Source organism: Ursus arctos, unplaced genomic scaffold, assembly GCF_023065955.2.
Source record: "Ursus arctos isolate Adak ecotype North America unplaced genomic scaffold, UrsArc2.0 scaffold_8, whole genome shotgun sequence".
Taxonomy (NCBI): Eukaryota; Metazoa; Chordata; class Mammalia; order Carnivora; family Ursidae; genus Ursus; species Ursus arctos.
Genome location: NW_026623100.1, coordinates 20076669 through 20097257, shown reverse-complemented (window position 1 = coordinate 20097257; position 20589 = coordinate 20076669). Strand labels below are relative to the sequence as shown.

The 20589-nt window shown below is 33.8% G+C and overlaps 1 long non-coding RNA gene across 1 annotated transcript in view; it reads right to left on the bottom strand.

Moving 5' to 3' along the window:
* Positions 1 to 13522: 13522 nt before the first annotated feature.
* Positions 13523 to 20589, bottom strand: part of LOC130543170 (uncharacterized) — a 440369-nt gene continuing 433302 nt past the window's right edge. The window contains exon 4 of the long non-coding RNA XR_008958303.1: positions 13523 to 13592. This is a non-coding gene — a long non-coding RNA (uncharacterized LOC130543170). The remainder of the gene's footprint in view (positions 13593 to 20589) is intronic.

The window sequence follows — 20589 nt, the reverse complement described above, 5'->3', positions numbered from 1 at the left end:
TTGAACAACTTTAAGAGCCTATTAAGGACTTAGAAAAATTTTCAAAGCTGAATTCTTTGTGAAGCTTCATTTTCAATTTGATCTTTTACCAAATTCCTGCTAGTGAAGTTACTGAAGACTGAAAGTATTCAAAATTTGAAAGAGAAGATACAATTGCTCTTCTCAGTGTTAGAATAAATAAATGCAAATGCAAATAAAGAATGGTATTTTATTCTGTTTACAATAGATATTGTGCATCCAGAACAGAAACAAATAGTCAATGCAGCTATGGTTTTGGACAATTAACTGTCTCTCCCACAAACCCACATTTTTGACAGAAGTCTCAAGTGCACACTTGGTTACGATATAATATGAAACATGCTATAAAATTGAAAAAAAATACCAATTCTTATGGGAGCAACTTACTATGTCTGAGGTCTGGAAAAGAAATCCCAGAAAATTTCATACATACATATGTACACACACACACACACACACACACACACACACACACACACACACGACCCGTTTAGTTACTGGATCTGTGTGGTACATATTAGTGTTGTCTATAAACAACCAAAACTTGTAGATGGTAATGTACTCGTAATATAAGATAATGATGAAAATTGTTAATACATATGTGAATCAATAGCTCTACTTACATGACATAGTTTTGTGTGTGTCTTGTCAGAGTGTTAATATCTTTTTCATTAGGATTCTGGGAGAGATTTGTTGGGAACATGGCCTTGCCTTCCTTATTTTTATAGAATCCTAAGATATGAAAAGTAGCAAAATATATCACCCCAAAATATACCACTTTGGCATAGGATTATTTTGAGCTAAATACATTACAAAACAGCATTATAAAAACAGATTGAAACTCTCATGTGAAAGATGCCCTCCCTTTTTTAGGAGAAAAGAAGCATTCCTTGATGGAGAGTCAAAGCCAAGAGAATTCTGTACAAGCAGACCTTGTTAAAATAATAATTCTTTTGCCTCCCTATATAGTTTAGTTACATTTTCACCCTTGTCTCTCTGTATACAACTTAATATAATAGCATGTAAGTTTTGGCAGTTCTTTGGGTCTTTATTCCTTGTGAGGGTTCCCATATCACATGTAACTTGTACAAATGTGTATGTTTTCTCCTATTAATCTGTTTTATGTCAGTTTAATTTTCAGGCCCAGCCAACTCTCTATATAAAATAAAAAGCAATACTGGGATATAATTTACCACAGTGTCCTGTAACTTCTGAGGCATTTTTCTACCTGTCCTGGATTCAATATTATATAAACAAAATTAATATCAGGGTATGATTTTTCTGTGGGTTCCATTCTGTTTCTTAGCTGCAGACCATGAGATCATTTGGTGCAATGTGTTATCTCAAATATGTATGCTTTTAACTAAAAATAAGTCCACATAAGAGAACAAGAATTGTCCAACCCAACTAAATTCAACCATGAAAAGTGACACGACTGGTTATTTTGGTTTAATAGTGTTATGTTTATAGAGAGAAGTGATCGCATTAATTTATGGATACCAAGGGAATGCTTCAATCACTCAATGGCAGTTAATAGCATGGGTAGCAGTTTAGCAAGATCTTGGAGAAGAGAGTAATATACACCAAATGCATGCCCTGATACCTTTCAGAGTTTCCGCAGATGTTACAAAGCTGATGAATGCAATGTCCTGTGAGAGCGCAAAAATCCTCATGACCCTATATCCATTAAACACAGGTTGCTACTGTTTCTTGTTTTGCTTTTCTTTCCAATTTGATGGAAATGTAGACTAAAACAGGAGAATTAGTAAGCTATTTTTGTTTTCTGTAATAAACCCAGGGTAGATTTGGGCCAGAAAATTGTTTCATGACATCATTTGGATGCAAGTTATTTGTATTTCAAACCCTACTTTTTGTTCATTGTTGAAAAGCTTTTGAATAGAGTATCTCTGCTAAATTCCAATGCAAAATTATATTCTTCCTCTTAAGCAACCACTGATACGTTCCTTGTTTAATGTGTAAAGAATCATGGGGTATAAGTCTAACATGATAAACTTGTCCAAACTCTTGCTATCAGGGGAGGATTGAAAAGTCGGTAAGTCATGTTAGGATTTGTCATATGAATAAAAAGAATGAGACTGAAGGGGGAAGGGGATAGGCAAAGTGACTTTGTTGAAAAAAAGTTGGGAAAGATAAAAGTATTTCCCAAAGTGACTTCTTACCAAAATCTGTGGTTTAAAATTTTTTGCAGAAACGTGTCTAAGTGGATCTGGCTGTGAGATTTTTAGCTCATTGCTGCTTTATAAATGCAAAGCAACTTGGATTTATTTTATTTTCTCATACAACGGGGATATTACTATTTCATTTTCTAGTCCCATATGCAAAATAATGACTTCTCTTGCATGCCTCAGTAATTTTTGAATTTAAATTAGGTCATGAAGGTAAGTGAGGAGGAAGAAAATGCTAACATTTTTCAATGATTATTACGTGAACTTCCAAGTTACTTCAAGAAAATCACAAATCTCTAAAATTAAAGGTAGACAGAGTCCAAAAAATGTATTTTTACCTATGTAAGCCAGATACACAATTATATTGGAAATAGTTGTCTCTGCAACACCAGTTTTTGTCATTCTTCTAGTGTTTGAATTCTATGTGATCTTGTAGAAGACCTGGTGAATTCTATGGTCCTATTTCATATCGTCTTGAGTATTGTGCTCAAGAACTGACGGAGTGTAATAAAATGAATTTCATAGCCGAATTCTGTCTACCTAGCAAAGTAGAAGAAAATAGCATTATCTCTAAACTACATAATTTTAATGGTGTAACCTCTTAACTGATAAACACAGGAAGAGGAATCTGGAGATATTGATTGCATTGATAAAAACTTAACATCCTAATTCCTGAATTGCAATTCTCTTGGTTCTTAGTTCTTTCTCTCCCTCCGTGTGTGTGTGTCTCTCTCTTTCTCTTTCTCTCTCTCTGTATTCTCTTTGCTTTTCTCTGTCTATCCTCTCTGCTTTTGCTATTCTATTGAGTAAAAACTACATAAGCACAGAGTTTGGCATAATTTACTTGACAACCACTTACATAACACTTACTATGTCCCACTATTCTAAATGTTTAAAAAATTAATTTATTTAAACCAGCATAATCCTCACAACAACTCTATGAAGTAGGGATGACTTTTTTTTTTTAAAGATTTATTTGTTTATTTGAGAGAGAAAGAGCACGAGAGAGAGCATGAAGTGGAGAGAAGAGCAAGGGGAGAGAATCTTCAGGCAGACTCCCCACTGAGTATAGAGCCAGACATGGGGCTCAATCTCATGACCCAGGAGATCATGACCTGAGATGAAACCAAGAGGCAGATGCTCAACCCACTGAACCACCCATGTGTCCCTGAAGTAGTGATTATTATAATCGTCATTTTAGAAATGATGAAACTGAAGATCTAAGAAATTAAATCAAAGTCAATAAGGTAGTGAGAGATTAGGGATCCAATTCAGGTATATCAGCATTTAGAGCCACTGCTATTTTCAGTATGCAGTGAAACTTTTTAAATAAGCTGATAAGTATAAATAGGGTCATGAGTTATATTGTAGACAGTTCCCTAGGGGAATAATTCTAAGTCACTGTTTAAAATAAGCCAGTAATTCTACTATTGTTTGTTGATTTATTCTGTAGATCTAGAGTCTTGTTAAAGAAAATCCAACCCAACTTTATAACCATTATCAAGTATTGATTAATGTAAATTTCAGTAATAACTTATGTTTATTAAATCTTTACTACCAGCTTAATATCATTCTGCATTTTATCTGAGCTTCCTCCATTAATATTCATAACAATCCAATGGGGTAAGCACTATTGTTATCCCAATATTCCAAATTAGAAGGTCAGGCTCATAGAAGTATATAACTTCCTATATTCCATTGCTCCTTAATGGCTCTGTCATGGCTTGAATTGGACCTAATTTATTCCAGAGTCCAAATAATTAACTTCAGGACTTGTAATTTGTTTATTTATTTATTTTTTAAAGATTTTATTTATTTAACAGAGATAGCCAGCGAGAGAGGGAACACAAGCAGGGGGAGCAGGAGAGGAAGAAGCAGGCTCCTAGTGGAGGAGCCTGATGTGGGGCTCGATCCCAGAACGCTGGGATCACGCCCTGAGCCAAAGGCAGACGCTTAAAGACTGCACCACCCAGGCGCCCCAGGACTTGTAATTTGTGATAACACTTAGAAATGTAGTAAAACAGTTCATTACTGACTTCAGATTTTATTCTACATACCTAACATGAGATAACTGGGTATGCTTTCATGTCTTCCTAGCTAGGATTATAATCATGTTCAACTCTTGCTTTCTTCTGGTCACCTTATTTGTCCCAAGGTTTGCACATACCCAAGGGATATATTTAAATAGTGAAGATGACAGAGTAATTCCTAAAACCCTTTTATATTTCATGGTAATAATCTTGCCTTTTTCCTCCCTTGTATTCCTATATCCAGGACACTGCCTGACTTTCGTTGACATAAGGTAATAATTTATTCCTGTTTACCTTAGGTGACTCTCGGCTGCAAAAGTCACGGATTTCCACCTTTTCTTCAAATCCTGTCTCTATCCCTGCTGCTCAGACCTTGCCTCTATCAGACTTTTCTTGTTCATCTGGACTTGCTTTTCAGCACCTTCTCTGTTGCCATCACAAGGGGACATGTAAACACTGGCATGGTAAACACTCAGTGGCTTTCTGAAAACTACCATTTATTTTTTATTCCTTAAATCACAGGTTTTGACATACTTGGTGATCAAAGTACGGCTGTTTCTAGTTTTACCTTTTTTTTTTTTGTATATGATATACAAAGCATCTTCCATGAATACTAGCACATAGTAGGCATTTGATAAAAAAATTTCTACAGGATTGAGAGTGTTACTGAAACAGGGATGGAAGCTGGTGTCCTCATTTCTGTATCTAGTTCCATGTTTGGACATGGGGGAATCTCAGTAAATATAAATCTTATTAATTAATGAAATGATCTTTAAACTCTCGAAAGTTTCTTTTCTATGTTACTCTCCATTATTTATTTATTAATGCATTTCATACTTTTTTAAAAAAAGATTTTATTTTTAAGTAATCTCTACATTCAACGTGGGGCTCGAATTTACAACCCCTGAGATTAAGAGCTGCACACTCTACCGACTGAGCCAGGCAGTCACTCCAACGCATTTCATACTTCTTAGTAATCTAAATTGTTTTAGTCTCATCCTAGGGTGTTCCTATCATTAAAGGACTTCCAAGTCATTAGCAAAGATCTGTACTGATAGGGCTTTTCTTCTTTTATCTACCTTCAGAAACATAAAAAATATATAAATTGTATTTGGATTTGTTTTTCTAATGGCAACCAGAAATAACTGAAAAGTTTCTTTTAAATTAACAAAACAGGGGCACCTGGCTGCCTCAGTCAGTACAGCATTCAACTCCTGATTGCAGGGTCATGAGTTCGAGCCCCACATGTGGTATAGAGTTTACTTAAAATTAAAAAAAAAAATTAACAATACATATCAAGACAGTAAGAGCCGCACTTAAATTTTGGGGAGATACTTTACAGTTAGGTTGGAATATTTGCGCAGAAGCAAAATGTTACATTACTGTGTTTTCTCTAATAATGGAGTCACTTGTGTCTGTGAAGAGAATTTGCAAGATGAAGATATGGTGACTGAATTGACAAGAACTAAAGAACACACTCCAAATACAAACAAATGGGAAGAATTCTGGGCAGGAAATAGGAAGACCTGTGGTCTCAGTTTTACCACAAATTAGCAGTTTGCTATTGAAGTCATTTTACTCATTTCCACTTAAATATCATTTAAAAAAAGAAAAACAGTGAGAAGCCAGTGACACAAATTATTCTAAAAATGTATTCAGGTCTTTTGGTAGCACCCACTGAGATACTGTGGAATTAGGTTTTGTGTGTGTGCAAAACTGTGTTACTCATTTCAATCCCTGAGAAAACCCAATCCATATTATCTGTTCACACAAAGGATGAGTTTAGTCATTGCTTGAGCTTGTGGTATTTGCCTAGAGATTCTGGCCTTTAGCAGATGTAAGCTGGAGGTTTGAACAATTGGCTTAATTTCACAGAATCTCACAGTCCTCTTAACTACAAATTGGGGAGATTCATGTTTACTTACCTGTTAAAGCATTACATGGATTAGTTAACAGAGGAAGAGCACATATTTTGGAGTCCCACAGTTTCTATTCTTTCTTCATGCTGTCTTGTTTTAGATTATTTCTATCTTGAAAGGGATATTTGCTTTATATTTGCCAAGGCTGCTTATTTCACCATCTTTTTTTTTTTATTATTACTTTAATACTTTGGAAGGTCCAATTTACCCAGTGAATAGCCAGCACACTCACCCTCCTACTGTTTTATTACTTTAGAAATAAAAGTTTATTAAACAGCTTTAATATTCATTCTGAACACCTCTAATAGTTACCTCTTTTAAGTTTATTCCTTTTGTTGATTTAAACAAACTCAAAGAGATTACAGGACAATTTTGAATTTTCCCTTAGCCCTGTTATGAACATATGTAAAATGCCATGATAAGCTAGTAATTGAAGTAAAATGGGCAATTAGAGCAATTCTGATGAGCTTTGGTGATAGTTTGTATTGACTAAAGAGCACCCAAGGTTAAGTAGTTCTCTAGCAAGGAGACAAATAATCTAGTGTTTGAGACCACAGGTTCTGTGATCACGTAGAGCCTCTTTCCAAATTGGGTTTATTCCTTTTTATCTGTATGACCTTGGGTAAAGGTCACTACTGTTCTATGCAAGGCTCTTTCTATGTAATATTTAGATACTAATAATTTTCTGCGTATAGATGTTGAAAACATTAAATTAAATATCATAAGAATGAAGAATAATGTTTAATGCATAGGAGATTAACAATAATTTTAAGCAACTATTATTATCATTATATTATTATTGTTTTAGTTGCATCCTTCTAAGAAATTTTCAATGGTAAGTTTTAAAAGATTTGAAGCTGAAAGTGATGCCCTTATATTTTATGGTATCAAATGGCATCCTAGGAAACCTCAACTTTATAAATTATCTGGGTCTCTTCTGTAATAGTTTTAAGTGTCTAATCCAAAAAAGAGATAGCACCTGGCGTAGGATTATGGCCACTAATACCCTAGAGCTCCACCTGAGGATGTTGATCTCAATTATGCAAAACATACTTTTTTGTATACTAGTTTCCTACTATGTTGTTTTGTACCTGTGAGTATTTTCTGACTTACCAGAAACTGAGCATGGAAAACAAGTGGAAAATACACATTATAACTTTTCCCCATGTTTTCTTTATTTTTGTAAAGCCAGAAATAAAAATTTTCTTTGTACATTTAAAGATTTATTATCTTTAAATTAAAGGCATAGGCACTTTCAACTTAATAGCAGGCAGACAAATATATCTGACATTTTACAATGTGTCCTGTACAATATGTAGAATAATGATAAGTTCCAAATGGTACCTAAATATTTTCAACTGACTGGGAGTGTTTGAGATTTGTACAACTATTGTATCTAATAATTATTCAGTATATATAAATTATCTTACACTCCTCTGTGTTGTGTTGTGCTATGTGGTATGTCACGGCACGCTGATCTACACTGCTTTATCTATAATTCTAATCCAAAATCTCCATAAACCAAAATATTCTACATAATTATTCAGCAGATTCATTTGATGGCAAAGATGAAATGAAGGATGTGAGGTTCTTTGTAGTCCTTATTTTACCCGCTTAGTGTAGCTCTTTTTATGTTTCACTGCGGCAATATTACGAGGTTTAATTATGGAGTGTGGTCATAGATGCTACTGTAAATATTATGTAATACACAGTATATGCATTATATTTCCTTTCAAAATCTGAAGGATTCTGAATCCCTGTAACACAATTTGCTCTAAGTATTTTGGAAAAAAATGGTATTTCAGACCTCTACCAAGGATCATACTATGATAACTAAACTTTAGAGGATTATATAAGAGCAGTAACTACCATCATTAAAATGACAAGAATTTCAATGCTGACCTCTTTACTTGTATGTCCCATGTTTCTGCCCCCCAAAATCATCTGTTTTGTTCAACAAGAGACTCAATTCTACTTAGGCAAATGTATTAAACTGACCCAAAGTTGTTTATACTCACACCAGTCCCTCCCTGATCAAACCAGTGTAAATTTGCCTTTCCATAGTCAACAGCATCTAGTACGTCTCCAAGAAGGCTGTCAATTTTTCCATAAAACAAAACTGTCACTCTTCTTTCTCTCACATGTCAAGATAAAGTCCACAGGGTATTGCTTACTCAAAAAAGTTGAAACTACATTCCATCTCCCCCTGACTATTTGTCTTGCTCTTGCTTTTTTTGGGCACATGGATATTCCATGTGCCAAAGGAAGTGATAGATAAAACTATGAATGATGTGTGTAAACATCATACTTGTCATAAACATCTATCATCATCTTCTCAGGAATAAAACAATATATATTCATTCCATCAGGAATTTATTCCCAAATAAATTGTGTTTGCAGTGAGGACTGTTGTTGTGTCAGTTATTTTTAACCTTTCTGGTACCCAATCTTCTATGACCTTTATCATTGTCATATGAATCACCACTGAGCTATATTTGATGTTATGTGTTAATACAGCCCCAGACTGGCATGAGCCTCTACAGCTGCACATGGAGCAGGCTAAGTTAGCATAGACTTCAGTGGATAAATTGCAAGCTACTGATGTAAGATGAAAGCAACAATAGGATGTTTCCAACAACAGAAAATTAGTTAAATAAATAAATTACGGTAAATCCTTATGATGTAGCAATGTACAACTGTTAACAACTATAATGCAAAATGCAATATATTTAAAGATGGACAATTATCAGAGAAATTTTATTTATTTTTGTAAAGATTTTGTTTATTTATTTGAGAGAGAGAAGGAATGAGCAGGAGTAGGTAGGAAGGGGAAGAGGCAGAGGGAGAAGCAGACTCCCTGCTGTGAAAGAAGCCCGACTCAGGGCTGGATCCCATAGAAGCCCCAACTCGGGGCTCGATCCCAGGACCCTGAGATCATAACCTGAGCTGAAGGCAGATGCTTAACTGACTGAACCACTCAGGTGCTCCATCAGAGAAAAAAAGTGTTTAAAAGCAATATGGAAGTATGATACCAACTCACTACACATAAAAACATACATATATATGCAAATGATATATAATAATTTTTGAAGAAAGGACCATGAAATCATTTGACTCTAAAACATTTGTGGTAATAGTTCCAATGGAGGTTGAGTTACTAGTGATTTTCATTTCCATTTATTTGCCTTTTTCCATGAGCAGGGTTTCAGGTACTTAGCATTCTTGAGAACGTGTGGTATTCTTATTTCTTTTGCCCATTTTCCTATGTTTTTTCTTAAAGATTCATCAGAATTCTTCACATTTTGGGTACTAATTAATGGTCAATAATATATGTTGCAACTATAGTCCCCATTTCATGGCTTGCCTTTTCATCCTTACTTTATTTTCCTTCATTTGTTATCTGTCATGATCCTAAGTTTCTTCTTTTATTTTACAAAGTTCTTTATTTTAAATTAGTCAAATTGATCATTGTATAAATGTTCTATTTTATGCTTCATAATCATATATATTTAACATATATGTATATGATACGTGCGGATAGATAGATCAATAGACAGATAATCAACTGTCCATGTCTATTCTTCCCCGTGGATCATCAATAGCAAATCTACATATATGACTGTCAATATATATGTGGACCTTTTACTTGGACCTCTTTAATTCACTTTATCTATTTTTGTCTAAACATTAAGTAAGGCAAATAGTCCTTCTAGTTCTGATTCTTTAGGGATATTTGGTGGTTCTAGCTCTTTCTCTCCCATACAAATTTAGAATCCTCTTCTGAAATCCTCTCACCTATTCATCAAAAAGCATGTTAAGATTCCTACTGGAATAGCATTGAATCTATAGATTAATTTAGGATGAATTAAAACATTTAGAGTATTAAGCCTTTGATTAATTGAAAATAATATATATCTTCATCAATGTAGATCTTCTCTTACATATTTTAATAAAAATTACAATTGTCTCTATAATATCTTGAACATATTTAGATTTATTTCTAGTTACTTTGCCTTTTTGCTGCAATTTTAAATTGTATGTTTGAAATTTCATTTTCTAAATGTTTGTTGTTGATATGATATGTAATTGAATTTTATAAATTACTTTTGTACCCATCAAACTGTTAGTTTTAGCTGTTTACCTATAGCTTCTTCTGAATTTTCTACACATATATATCATCTGTAAATAATGACAGCTTTTATTCTTTTTCTATTTTTTTTATAGCTTTGTTTCTTATTCTTGCTTTATTGGACTGGCTTGAGCATCTTGTATGGTACAGAATAGAATAGTGTTAGTGGGTGTCATCATCTTTTTCCAGAATTTGAAGAAAATGCTCCCTGAATTTATACTTAATTATTGTAATTTCAGTAGGTTTTCCATAAACAGATTTTAGGTAGGTTAGAGAAGTCTCTCTTCAAAGATTCCTAAGAATTCTATTTTTTAATTTTCATTTTTTATCAAGAATGTAAGCTCCTAGAGGTTAGGAATTTTCAATTTTCTATTTTGTCCATTGGTTTATCGCAGTGCTTAGAAGAGTGGCATATAGTAAATGACAAAAAAAAAAAAAAAAAAAAGAGAGAGAGAGAGTTTGTTGTTAACCTGGATGTTGAATTTTATACATTTTCTGCATTTATTTTGATGATCATACCGTTTTTCATATTAATCTGCTAATATACTGAATTACACTAATATATTTTCTAATGCTAAGCAAGTCTTGCCTCTCTAAATTTTTCTACAGGGTAGCAGATGCTAAGAGGTATGACAGACATTTCTGTGGCTATAAAATTCTGTAGCAAAATATTTTCTTATGATCAAGGAGAATATGGCATCAAGCTAAGATTATCATTTTAGGATATAATTATATCCTACATGATTTTCACTTTTTCTCCTCAGTTCTCAATGCTGAAAGAAGATGGGGCAGTATGTTATTATAACAAAATAAAAATGTATTCACCACTTTCTAAATATTTATTTTCCAAATTAATGTGTGAAAAGATGGGCTTATGGCATAAAGTTCAAAACTGTAATTTCATTAATCAGCGTGCTAGAACTAGGTGTGACACACATCAGCTATGCAATTCCTGTGGGAAAGTCGATGATAAAGATTAGCTAACAAGGTGGGGGTGCCTGGGTGGCTCTGTCAGTTAAGCAACTGACTTGATTTCAGCTCAGGTCATAATCTCAGGGTCTTGGGATCAAGCCCCACATGGGGCCTCACATCAAGCCCCCCCCCCATCAAGCCCTTAGTGAGTCTGCTTGAGGATTCTCTCTGTCCCTCTTCCTCTGCCCCTTCCTCTGCTCACTTGCACATACTCTCTCTCTCAATAAATAAATAAACTTCAAAAAAAATTAGCTAACAAGATGTGTACTAAAGCAACTTTAAGTTATATTTTCAGTTCCAGCCTTGTTGTTCCCTCTGAATAAAGTATTAGAAAAATTAAAAACCCTAATTTATTCTTCTTGTTAATAATTTTGTTGTGCACTTTTCTTGTTCTAAACCTGAGATTGTACATTGTCTTGCTGTTTGAGACTTTGCAAGAAATATTCTTCTGATAAACTATGTGGTGCTCCCCATGTCTAATCATTTCTTAGAACAGTGACTGAATTGTTTTTCCATTGAATACTCCTCTGCTTTGTTATGTTCTCGCATTTATGAATAGAAACCAGGCCTTTCCCTTGCTCTGCAACTCCTAGAGATGACTTTAATGATAGAGATTCATACCAGCAACATGTATTTAACATTAACCTTGGTTAATTACAGAAGGAAGAATAAAACTAGAGTACACATGGCATCCCTTTTTCCTAAATGTTATATAAAACCCAGTCTGTGGCAGATGCAAATAACCCTCGTGTAATTTCTTTGGCCCTCATTAAAATTTGTAACTTAATTTTAATTTTTATAATAACTATCATATCTGTTTGACAAAATGTTCTTTAGAGATATTATAAATTAGGGCAATCGTAGACACAGACAACATATCTAACTGGGCAACATATTTCTTTCACCCATTCGTCACTAATATCCCCTATTACTTTTTCATGTTTTCATCCCTGAGTCTACGCCACTGCCCTCTGTCTGGATCCAGCTCTCCTGCTTCCCCCATATTCCTGGCAAAGGAATGTTTTTCCATTCATAGTTGTATATGGATGATTTTATTTGATATAATTTTTCTTGGAGGTGTTTGCATTTTAGTAGATGCGAAAATTATGTGTGCCCAATATTTCCCCTTTTCACCAGAATGTTGGCTGTTTAAAAGACTATTTCAAGACACATGAAGCTTTCCGTACTCCCTGGTCACCAGTAAGGAGCTTGGAGGGGTAAAGTGCAGAAACAGATAGTATCCTGTAAAAGTATTTTCAAGCTGAACTGCAATGACAAGGAAATTTTTGAGATATCTTGTTTGAAAGGTACGAAGACTAATGATGTGAGATCTTTACAATATTTCATTGTCAGTTTCGTTTGTAATGACACCAAGTATAATTTATTTGTCTCCTCTCCAGGAGCAACATCATTTAAGCAAAACTGCTTTCACACTGATAATCAGATATTTCTCCCTGAACAATATTCCCAAGGGTCGTGATATAGCATATGTAGTTGGCTCAGTAATATTGATCAAGGAAGGAGGTGGGGCAAAGTGTTGATTGATCTTTTAAATATTTTTCTTTTGATATCCCCTCTCCTCAAACACCTTGCTTAAGATTTTATCAAGCCCCCCAATGGTTTCAGCCATGGTCTAAAAAATAAAGTGAAAATTTCTGTGTAAATTGCAGTTGTTGGATAGTTGCTGCCAATTGTGCATCCTAAATGTCTTCTGAGCCTGCATTCACAGTATAGAAGAGTACCATGACCAACTACTAACGTCTACCATAGATGCAAGAGGGGATACAGGGCAGTTAATGTGTCAAATTACTACTGGCTCTGCTGGATGATAGGTGATTACCAGACGGGATTATAACCTGGTGATTTGGGGGACATGGTCTTTGGTCTTTATTGTTAACAAATTATAAGAAATTGCAATGCTAAAAAAAAAAAAAAAAAGAAAGAAATTGCAATGATTTTAAAACTAATTATTTCTTTTATTTGCAAGGTTTGTCTTGGCCACAAAACTGAATCACCTATTCCAGCTATGTAAGTGTGGAGGTGCTCCTGAGGATTAAGGAACAGAAAGAGTGCATGAAGACCAACTTGTTTTTTGTGAATCTGGCAAAATCACAAAGTGGATGTTATAAAATCAAATAATACTTTGTTATATTTCTGTATATCAGTGCAGGTCTCCATGCTTCCAAAGCACTTCTCCACTAAATATTTTAAAATTTTAATCCCCATAATGATCTACTGAGATATAGAAGGGGGCGCTAGTACTCCTACCTTATGCAGCATGAAACTGGATACACAGCAAATCACGGATTGATCAGGGATAAGAATTCAGGGATCCAACCTTAAAAAATAATGATATTTCTGTTAAACTACTTTAACATCTATTAAACCATTTAAAGAAGGAGGAGTAATGAATGTGAGAGCCACTTACATGTCAAACACTATACTAGTAGCTTCATAATAATTATCTCCTTTAATTATCATCTTAACTCTCTGAGGTTACTGATAATTATTTTTATGCTATGAATTTTATGAATAAGGACACTCACTAAGATTCAGAAAGGTTAATTAGCTCACCCAACGAATACAACTGTATATAGTCAAGCTAGCATGCAACATTAGGGGTGGCTAATGCCAAAAACTACTACTTTTCAAATATATTATGTAATCTTCAATAGATCCATTATCAGCAAACTTTACACCTTTCCTAAGTGGGCTGTTTGCCATCTTTTTTGACTTCTCTTTAGAGCTTCTCTCTGCCAAGTACTACCTATATGCTGGCATTGGCAACCGCGATAGTAATTATTCTTCGTTAGGGGCTGAGGTGGTACTTTGCCCATGAGTCACATCTTGTTCAACACTTTGTGAGATGCTACATTTAAAATTATAAATACCTCATCCAGAGTCTAAAAAAATAAGAGTAGATTTTATATAACTAAGAACATTGGGGAATTTTAATTTCACTTACTATAAAATATAATTCAAGGAAGGTTATACATTTAAAGTGTCAGACAAGATGCCAGACACATAGTAATTTTTTTCCTCTTTCCTTTGATTCTCCACCTGCCTTTTAGGGTTTCTAACCAATAAGTTCTATCCATTATTTGCTATTTGTACTGGTTTTTTTTTTTTTTTTTTTTTTACTGTTATCTGAACAAAAATAGAAACTAAGCTTCATCGTATTCCATATTAAGAAGTCACTGCATAAATTCCCTTAATAATAAGCAAATTGTCTGATAAATTTGATCTTGAAATTCTCCTAACCATACTTTTTAGATAATGTATAATGCTAGTACCTTTTCATAAAAATAGAAATTTGACATTTTTGGAAAATATTCAGTACAGCCTTGATGAGAAACTCTTCCTAAAAGATATGAATCTTATATCTGATTTACATCTCTAACTCAATCTTTGAGACTCATTCCATTATGGTTCTGCAAATGTGACTGGAATACTAACTTTGAATAGCAATCTTGGAAAGCTTCTGAAGACCAGTTTTTGCCACTCTTTAGTGAAAGCATTTTTCAGAGCTGCCCCTCATTTTTGGAATATGGCTTTGTTTTAACACGTTCACAAATTTCTCAGATTTAAAGGCTTTCTCAAACATACCTCTGTTTTTCTGATACCCTTCTGGATCAATTTAGCGCAATGACCATTCCTTCTCAATATAAACTTAGTAATCTGTACCATACATTGTACCACTTAGTTTTTTCTAATTACTCCATGGGGGTTATTGCCTCCCTCTAACTAGATGTATATTTCTTGGGTGTTCCCTAAAAGCTAAGGATAAGCCTCGTATCAGAACTATTACACAGCCCCTTGAAGTATTTGTTTTATGGTAATTAAACTAGAGTCATTGGGAAAAAATTATAATGCAAAGGGGAATTTTCCTCTCTAGTATATACCTTTTAGCTCCAACTTGGCCAAGAAAAATTAATTTGATCTTTTGTACCAGTTATTATCAACTGGTGGTAAACTGTTATGTTGAAGAGTATTTAGAGACTTTATCAGTGTTTAGGAAGTAATGATTAATTAGCAATCCCTTCCCTAAACACAGGAAGTAGGGGGGGTAAGTGCTGGAACACATGGACACCATTTCATTATTATTACCACCATTTGTTCTTTATTTTCTAAGTTATTTTTATATTTTTCATACCAGTTTTTATATAGGGAGGTTAAAATTATTAACTAAAGGAATGAAATAATAAAAAAGCAAACATAAGCAAATATTTCCAAGCAAATCATCAATAGTTAAATCTGAGTAATTACTTTCAAAAAAATATGCATCTGTTATAGCCAGACTCAGAGGCCAATAAAACAAGAATCCATAGAAGTATGATTTAACTACTGATACCAGTTCTTCCCTTCTATCCATGAAGATGATAATACCAGGCATTTTGAGATGCCATAGAGAATAAAATCTTCTTTTGTACCCAATTTATAGTCTGTTTTTTTTCCCCACAAAATAATGAATTATTGAGACATTTCACACCATTATGTATAAAAAGTCTGGGTCATTAATTCATAGGAACTTATACCATGTAATATGGCATCATCTCACTATGGGAGGGGCATTTGCACACACATTCCCCTTTCTATTATCCTCTACTTTGCTTCTACTGGGAATCCTTCTTTGTTTAATCCAATATGGCTTCAGGCATCTCCAGTAATCACAGAAATCTCCTAGTACATGACTGTATATATATATATACTGGAATTTACTGATCTAGCTCTAACTCTTTCATTACTAACATGTTCTACTTTCCTTTATTTTACATTCTATCCTCCCCTCCCCGTTATCTGTGACTTCAGTGAGCTCATAAACTGCACTCTAGAGTTCTTTTCATAGTAATTATTATCAAGTGAATGGAGAATTCTCCCATATGTATGCAATTTTCCCCAAAATGAATGGAAGTAAACACACAGATCTGGAAAATAGAAAAAACTATGGATCAGAATCTTGCTTGTTATTCAGAATTCAACTTTTTACCACTTCTTACAAGAAGACTTTCTTGAACTTCACCAATTTCTCCTGAGATTGTGCTATTTTCTGCTCTTGCATGCTTTCAATAAGACTCTATGCTTACCTGAATCAGCATACACAATGTATTTTATGTTTATTAGCTTATGGGTTAGCTCTGAGTTAACTCTGAGTATTTTCTGTAGGGAAAAAAACTCATTCATTTTTGAATTCCCAGTTTCTCTCACATTACCTGGAATATGGTAGGCCCTGTCTTTATGGTTATGGAATAATGTTGTACCCATGGTCAAAATGAGAGATACTTTTGGTAGAATAATAAGTAAACAAGTAATAAATTTTTGTATCACTGAAATATTCTTATTTCAAGATTCATTTTTGTTTTAACATTAGGATTTATATCAATTCTCTATAAACCAGCACTTCCATTTTTATAATGATAATAAAATTTTTATGACCACAGAACTACTTTGCACTACTGGAATACTTCTTCTTTATAAAGCCCCAAGTGTTTTACAGCCCATGACATAGCACTCTAATTACAATGTTTTGAGGGACAATAACTTACTAACAATTCCTTCTAGCTCATTAGCATCTGGCATAGAATACTGTAGTGAAGAAGATCTGTGAGACCGGGTAAACCAACAACCTCTTCTAACAAATGAGCCTAGGAAACCCCAGAGAAGTGGTATGATCTGCTAAGCTCCAATTACGGTGTTGAGGCCAAAACTTATATTTCAAATCTAAAAGATGGTCCATGAATCTCTAACTGCCTGCTATGCCTCCACCTGTATTTGAGGGAAATGATTACGGACAGAAGATTTCCATAAAGTAGAATTGCCAATGACATGTAATCTACTTCCCTATCTACACAATGCACCAGAGAGTGGCCTATTAGCCAAAGGCAGGATTGGTAAGCTAAGTAGTTCCATGCCTATGAGATGTATTGCTTCAAGACTGTTCAGAATAGCGGAAAATCAGATTGGCAGCTAAAAAATTCACCTAATCCTACTTTCTCTTATACAGTGTTAATGGACAATACACATGAGGCGGGTGCCATGGAAAGAGAATATGAAATATTATTTAGCCATCAGAAAGGATGAATACTCACCATTTACACTGACATGGATGGAACTGGAGAGGATTATGCTAAGTGAAATAAGTCAAGCAGAGAAAGACAAATATCATATGGTTTCGCTCATATGTGGAACATAAGGAATAGCACGGTGGACCACAGGGAAAGGGAGGGAAAACTGAATGGGAAGAAATCAGAGAGGGAAACAAACCGTGAGAGACTCTAAACTCCAGGAACCAAACTGAGGGTTATAAGAGCGAGGGGGTGGGGGGATGGGTATTAAGAAGGGCATGTGTGGGGATGAGCACTGGGTGTTAAACGCAACTAATGAATTGCTGAACACTACATCAAAAACTAATGATGCAGTATATCCTGGCTAATTGAACATAATAATAAAAAATAAAGTGTACGGTGTTTAGAGTTATTTAAAGATATGGAGGGAAAAAGAAAGAATGAGTGAGTGTGCACTAATAAATATACTAATATCAGTATTCCCAGCTTAATTACTCTTCAATTAAATCACAGGACTCATGAATAGCTACTATCAACTAACCTACCTTTTAATATGTGTCAAAATGTATATGATGATATCTGTATCTCAAAGTAATATAAGAAAGAAGATAAATTTCAAAGTGAAACGATCGTAAAATCAAAGTTGACTTTACATGAGCTCTATTTTCTAGAATCCTTAAGTTGTATCTGTATGCTTTATATATCTTTATGGTACTCCTCTAATTAATTGTCTCAGAGTTGTTTTTGGATTTTGTTTATAGCTAGGATTTTTTGAAGTTTTATTAAAATATTTCCGTGTATGTATGGGAATTTAGAATCGCAGATGTATTTGAAAACCATTTGGCTTTCCTCGTTTCAGTTATCTGTCAGTATTCTTATACTCTTGAAGATTGTCAAATTCTGATTTGTTTTTCCTCAGGTCTGAGTTTGGTTTCACCTTCATCCATTTTGGATTCAAATGTTCTTCCATCAGATCTTTCTGTGTCCAATGGAATGAATGAGAGTTCACAGAGAGTGAAGACAGAGTCCCAGAACTCTTGTGACACAGTCTGAGATTGGTCTGATCTGTGGAAAGAATATTCTCCTCCTTTTGTGAATTTCCAGTTTCATTTCTGTGGCTTATGATACATAGGTAGGACCTGGAAACCTTCAACAAAAAGCCTCATGATTGACTATAAGCAATAGTTCAAAGAACACATTTTATGCAGCTCTTTTCTTATGTTTGTTTCGGTTTTCATGGAAGTTATATGTTTTCTGGGGTTCAGAAATTACTTTAAGACCTGGTTTCACTGAAATAAGAGCAAAACATCTATTTTTCTATGAAAATCTATCTTGAATTGGAAAATCATTTTGTTATTTTACTTAGTTTATTTTTTTTATAACAGAAAATACTTGACTTGGCTTTAATACAAGCTTTTTGTAGAAAAAGTGCTAAATATTTTATACCTAACAATATGCTCTTTATTTAAATAAGATTTATTGCTTACTATGTGCCAGACACTGTTGTAAATTCTTTGAAATATTTATTCAATGAACACAATAAATCAATGAAGTAGGGATTATTATTATCCCTTTTTTTACACCTGAGAAAATGGTTAAGTAAATATGTGTGGTTACTGAGGTCCTATATATGTATTTGAATTTACTTTGAGGAAAACCTCTGATTTAAAAAAATGAAATATTTGAAAAAGATCCTTTGGCAAATGGTTGCAAAAATAAGTGTTCCCTGTGAGTCTGATGATTCTGTCATACTGTTGAGGAATGCTTAGCACATCATAAGTACTCTTCCTCTATTTTTTAAAAATATTTATTTACTTATTTGAGAAAGTGAATGTGAGTGGGGTGGGAAAGGGGCAGAGGGAGACAGAGAGGACCTTAAACAGATGCCCCACTGAGCACGAAGCCCAATTTGGGGCTTAATCCCAGGATTCAGAGATTATAACCTGAGACAAAACCAAGACGCTCAACCTTCTGAGACACCCACATGCCCCACTCTTCCACTATTTCCTAATTGAAGTTTATAGTTCAAGATAAAGTTATTTTATTTAGTAATAATGGGGAAAAGTAGAATGTATCTTACTGCTATGTGGTGAACATGGGGTGTTTCTCTTATATGGAATGCACAAATCTTATGTTCACAGCTAGAAAAAGGTGATTGTAATTCACTTCATAAAAGAATACCTCCTAGATAAGCATCCATCACAACAAGGGAAAACTGAGAAAAGACTACTAAATAATTGATGTGTCAAAGATGAAATTGTAATGGAATTTATAAAATATTTAGAAGTGAAAGAGAAAAAAACACTTCATATAGACCTTTTAGATTTTACTAAGAAATACTTAGGTGATTTCTAACCTTAGAAGCATACAACAGAAAAGATAATAAGTTAACAATAATGAAATATATATTCAAGCAAAAACAAAACCAGACATCAAATGCCACAGAAAATTCTAAAAATATACAGAAACAAAAGTTTAAAAGTAAAAATTAATGACTTGAGAAACAATGAAATCCAGTGAGGATCAACCAAAACCTAGAGACTCATAAAAGAAAATGATCTGTGATTAAGAAAGACATGGCATTTAAATATAAAAACACCACCCCCCACTAAAGGCAGAGAGAACATACATTCATATAAAATAGAGATCAGAGTATCATAGGAGAATATTCTAAATAAATGTATGTAAATATATTTGAAAACTAGATGAAATAGACAATTTAAAAGAAAAATATAATTTGCCAAAATTTTCTCAAGAAGACATTAAGTTGAAGTGAACTTATATTCACCAAGGAAATCAAATTAGGAAAAAAAAAAAATACACAAAATAAACTAACAAAGTCCTGAGAATCTTCAGTCAAGTTTGACCAAAATTCAAGGAATTATTAACCTCTTATTTATACAAATTTTTCCAAATAATCGAAAAAAAAAAACTTCCTATATAGCACCTTAAGGGGCTTTTTTAAGTGTAATGGAAAGATTAGAAAGAACAGAAAGAGAAAGGAAAATCAGAGGTCATGCTCGCTAGTGCAAATATTTGCAAAATTTGTAAGCCAAATAATAGTAAAGTCAAGTAAGGTATAAAGTATATGTAAATTTTAAAAAGTATTATAGGCATGCAAATATATTTAAAGTAAATCTATCTGTTAATATACTTCAATGCCTTACGAAAAAAGAAAACCTATAATCATCTTAATAAGTGCAGAAAAAACACTGGATGTAGTTCAGTGTCCATCATGTTAAAACTTAGAAAAACATTAAGATCATTTCTTAT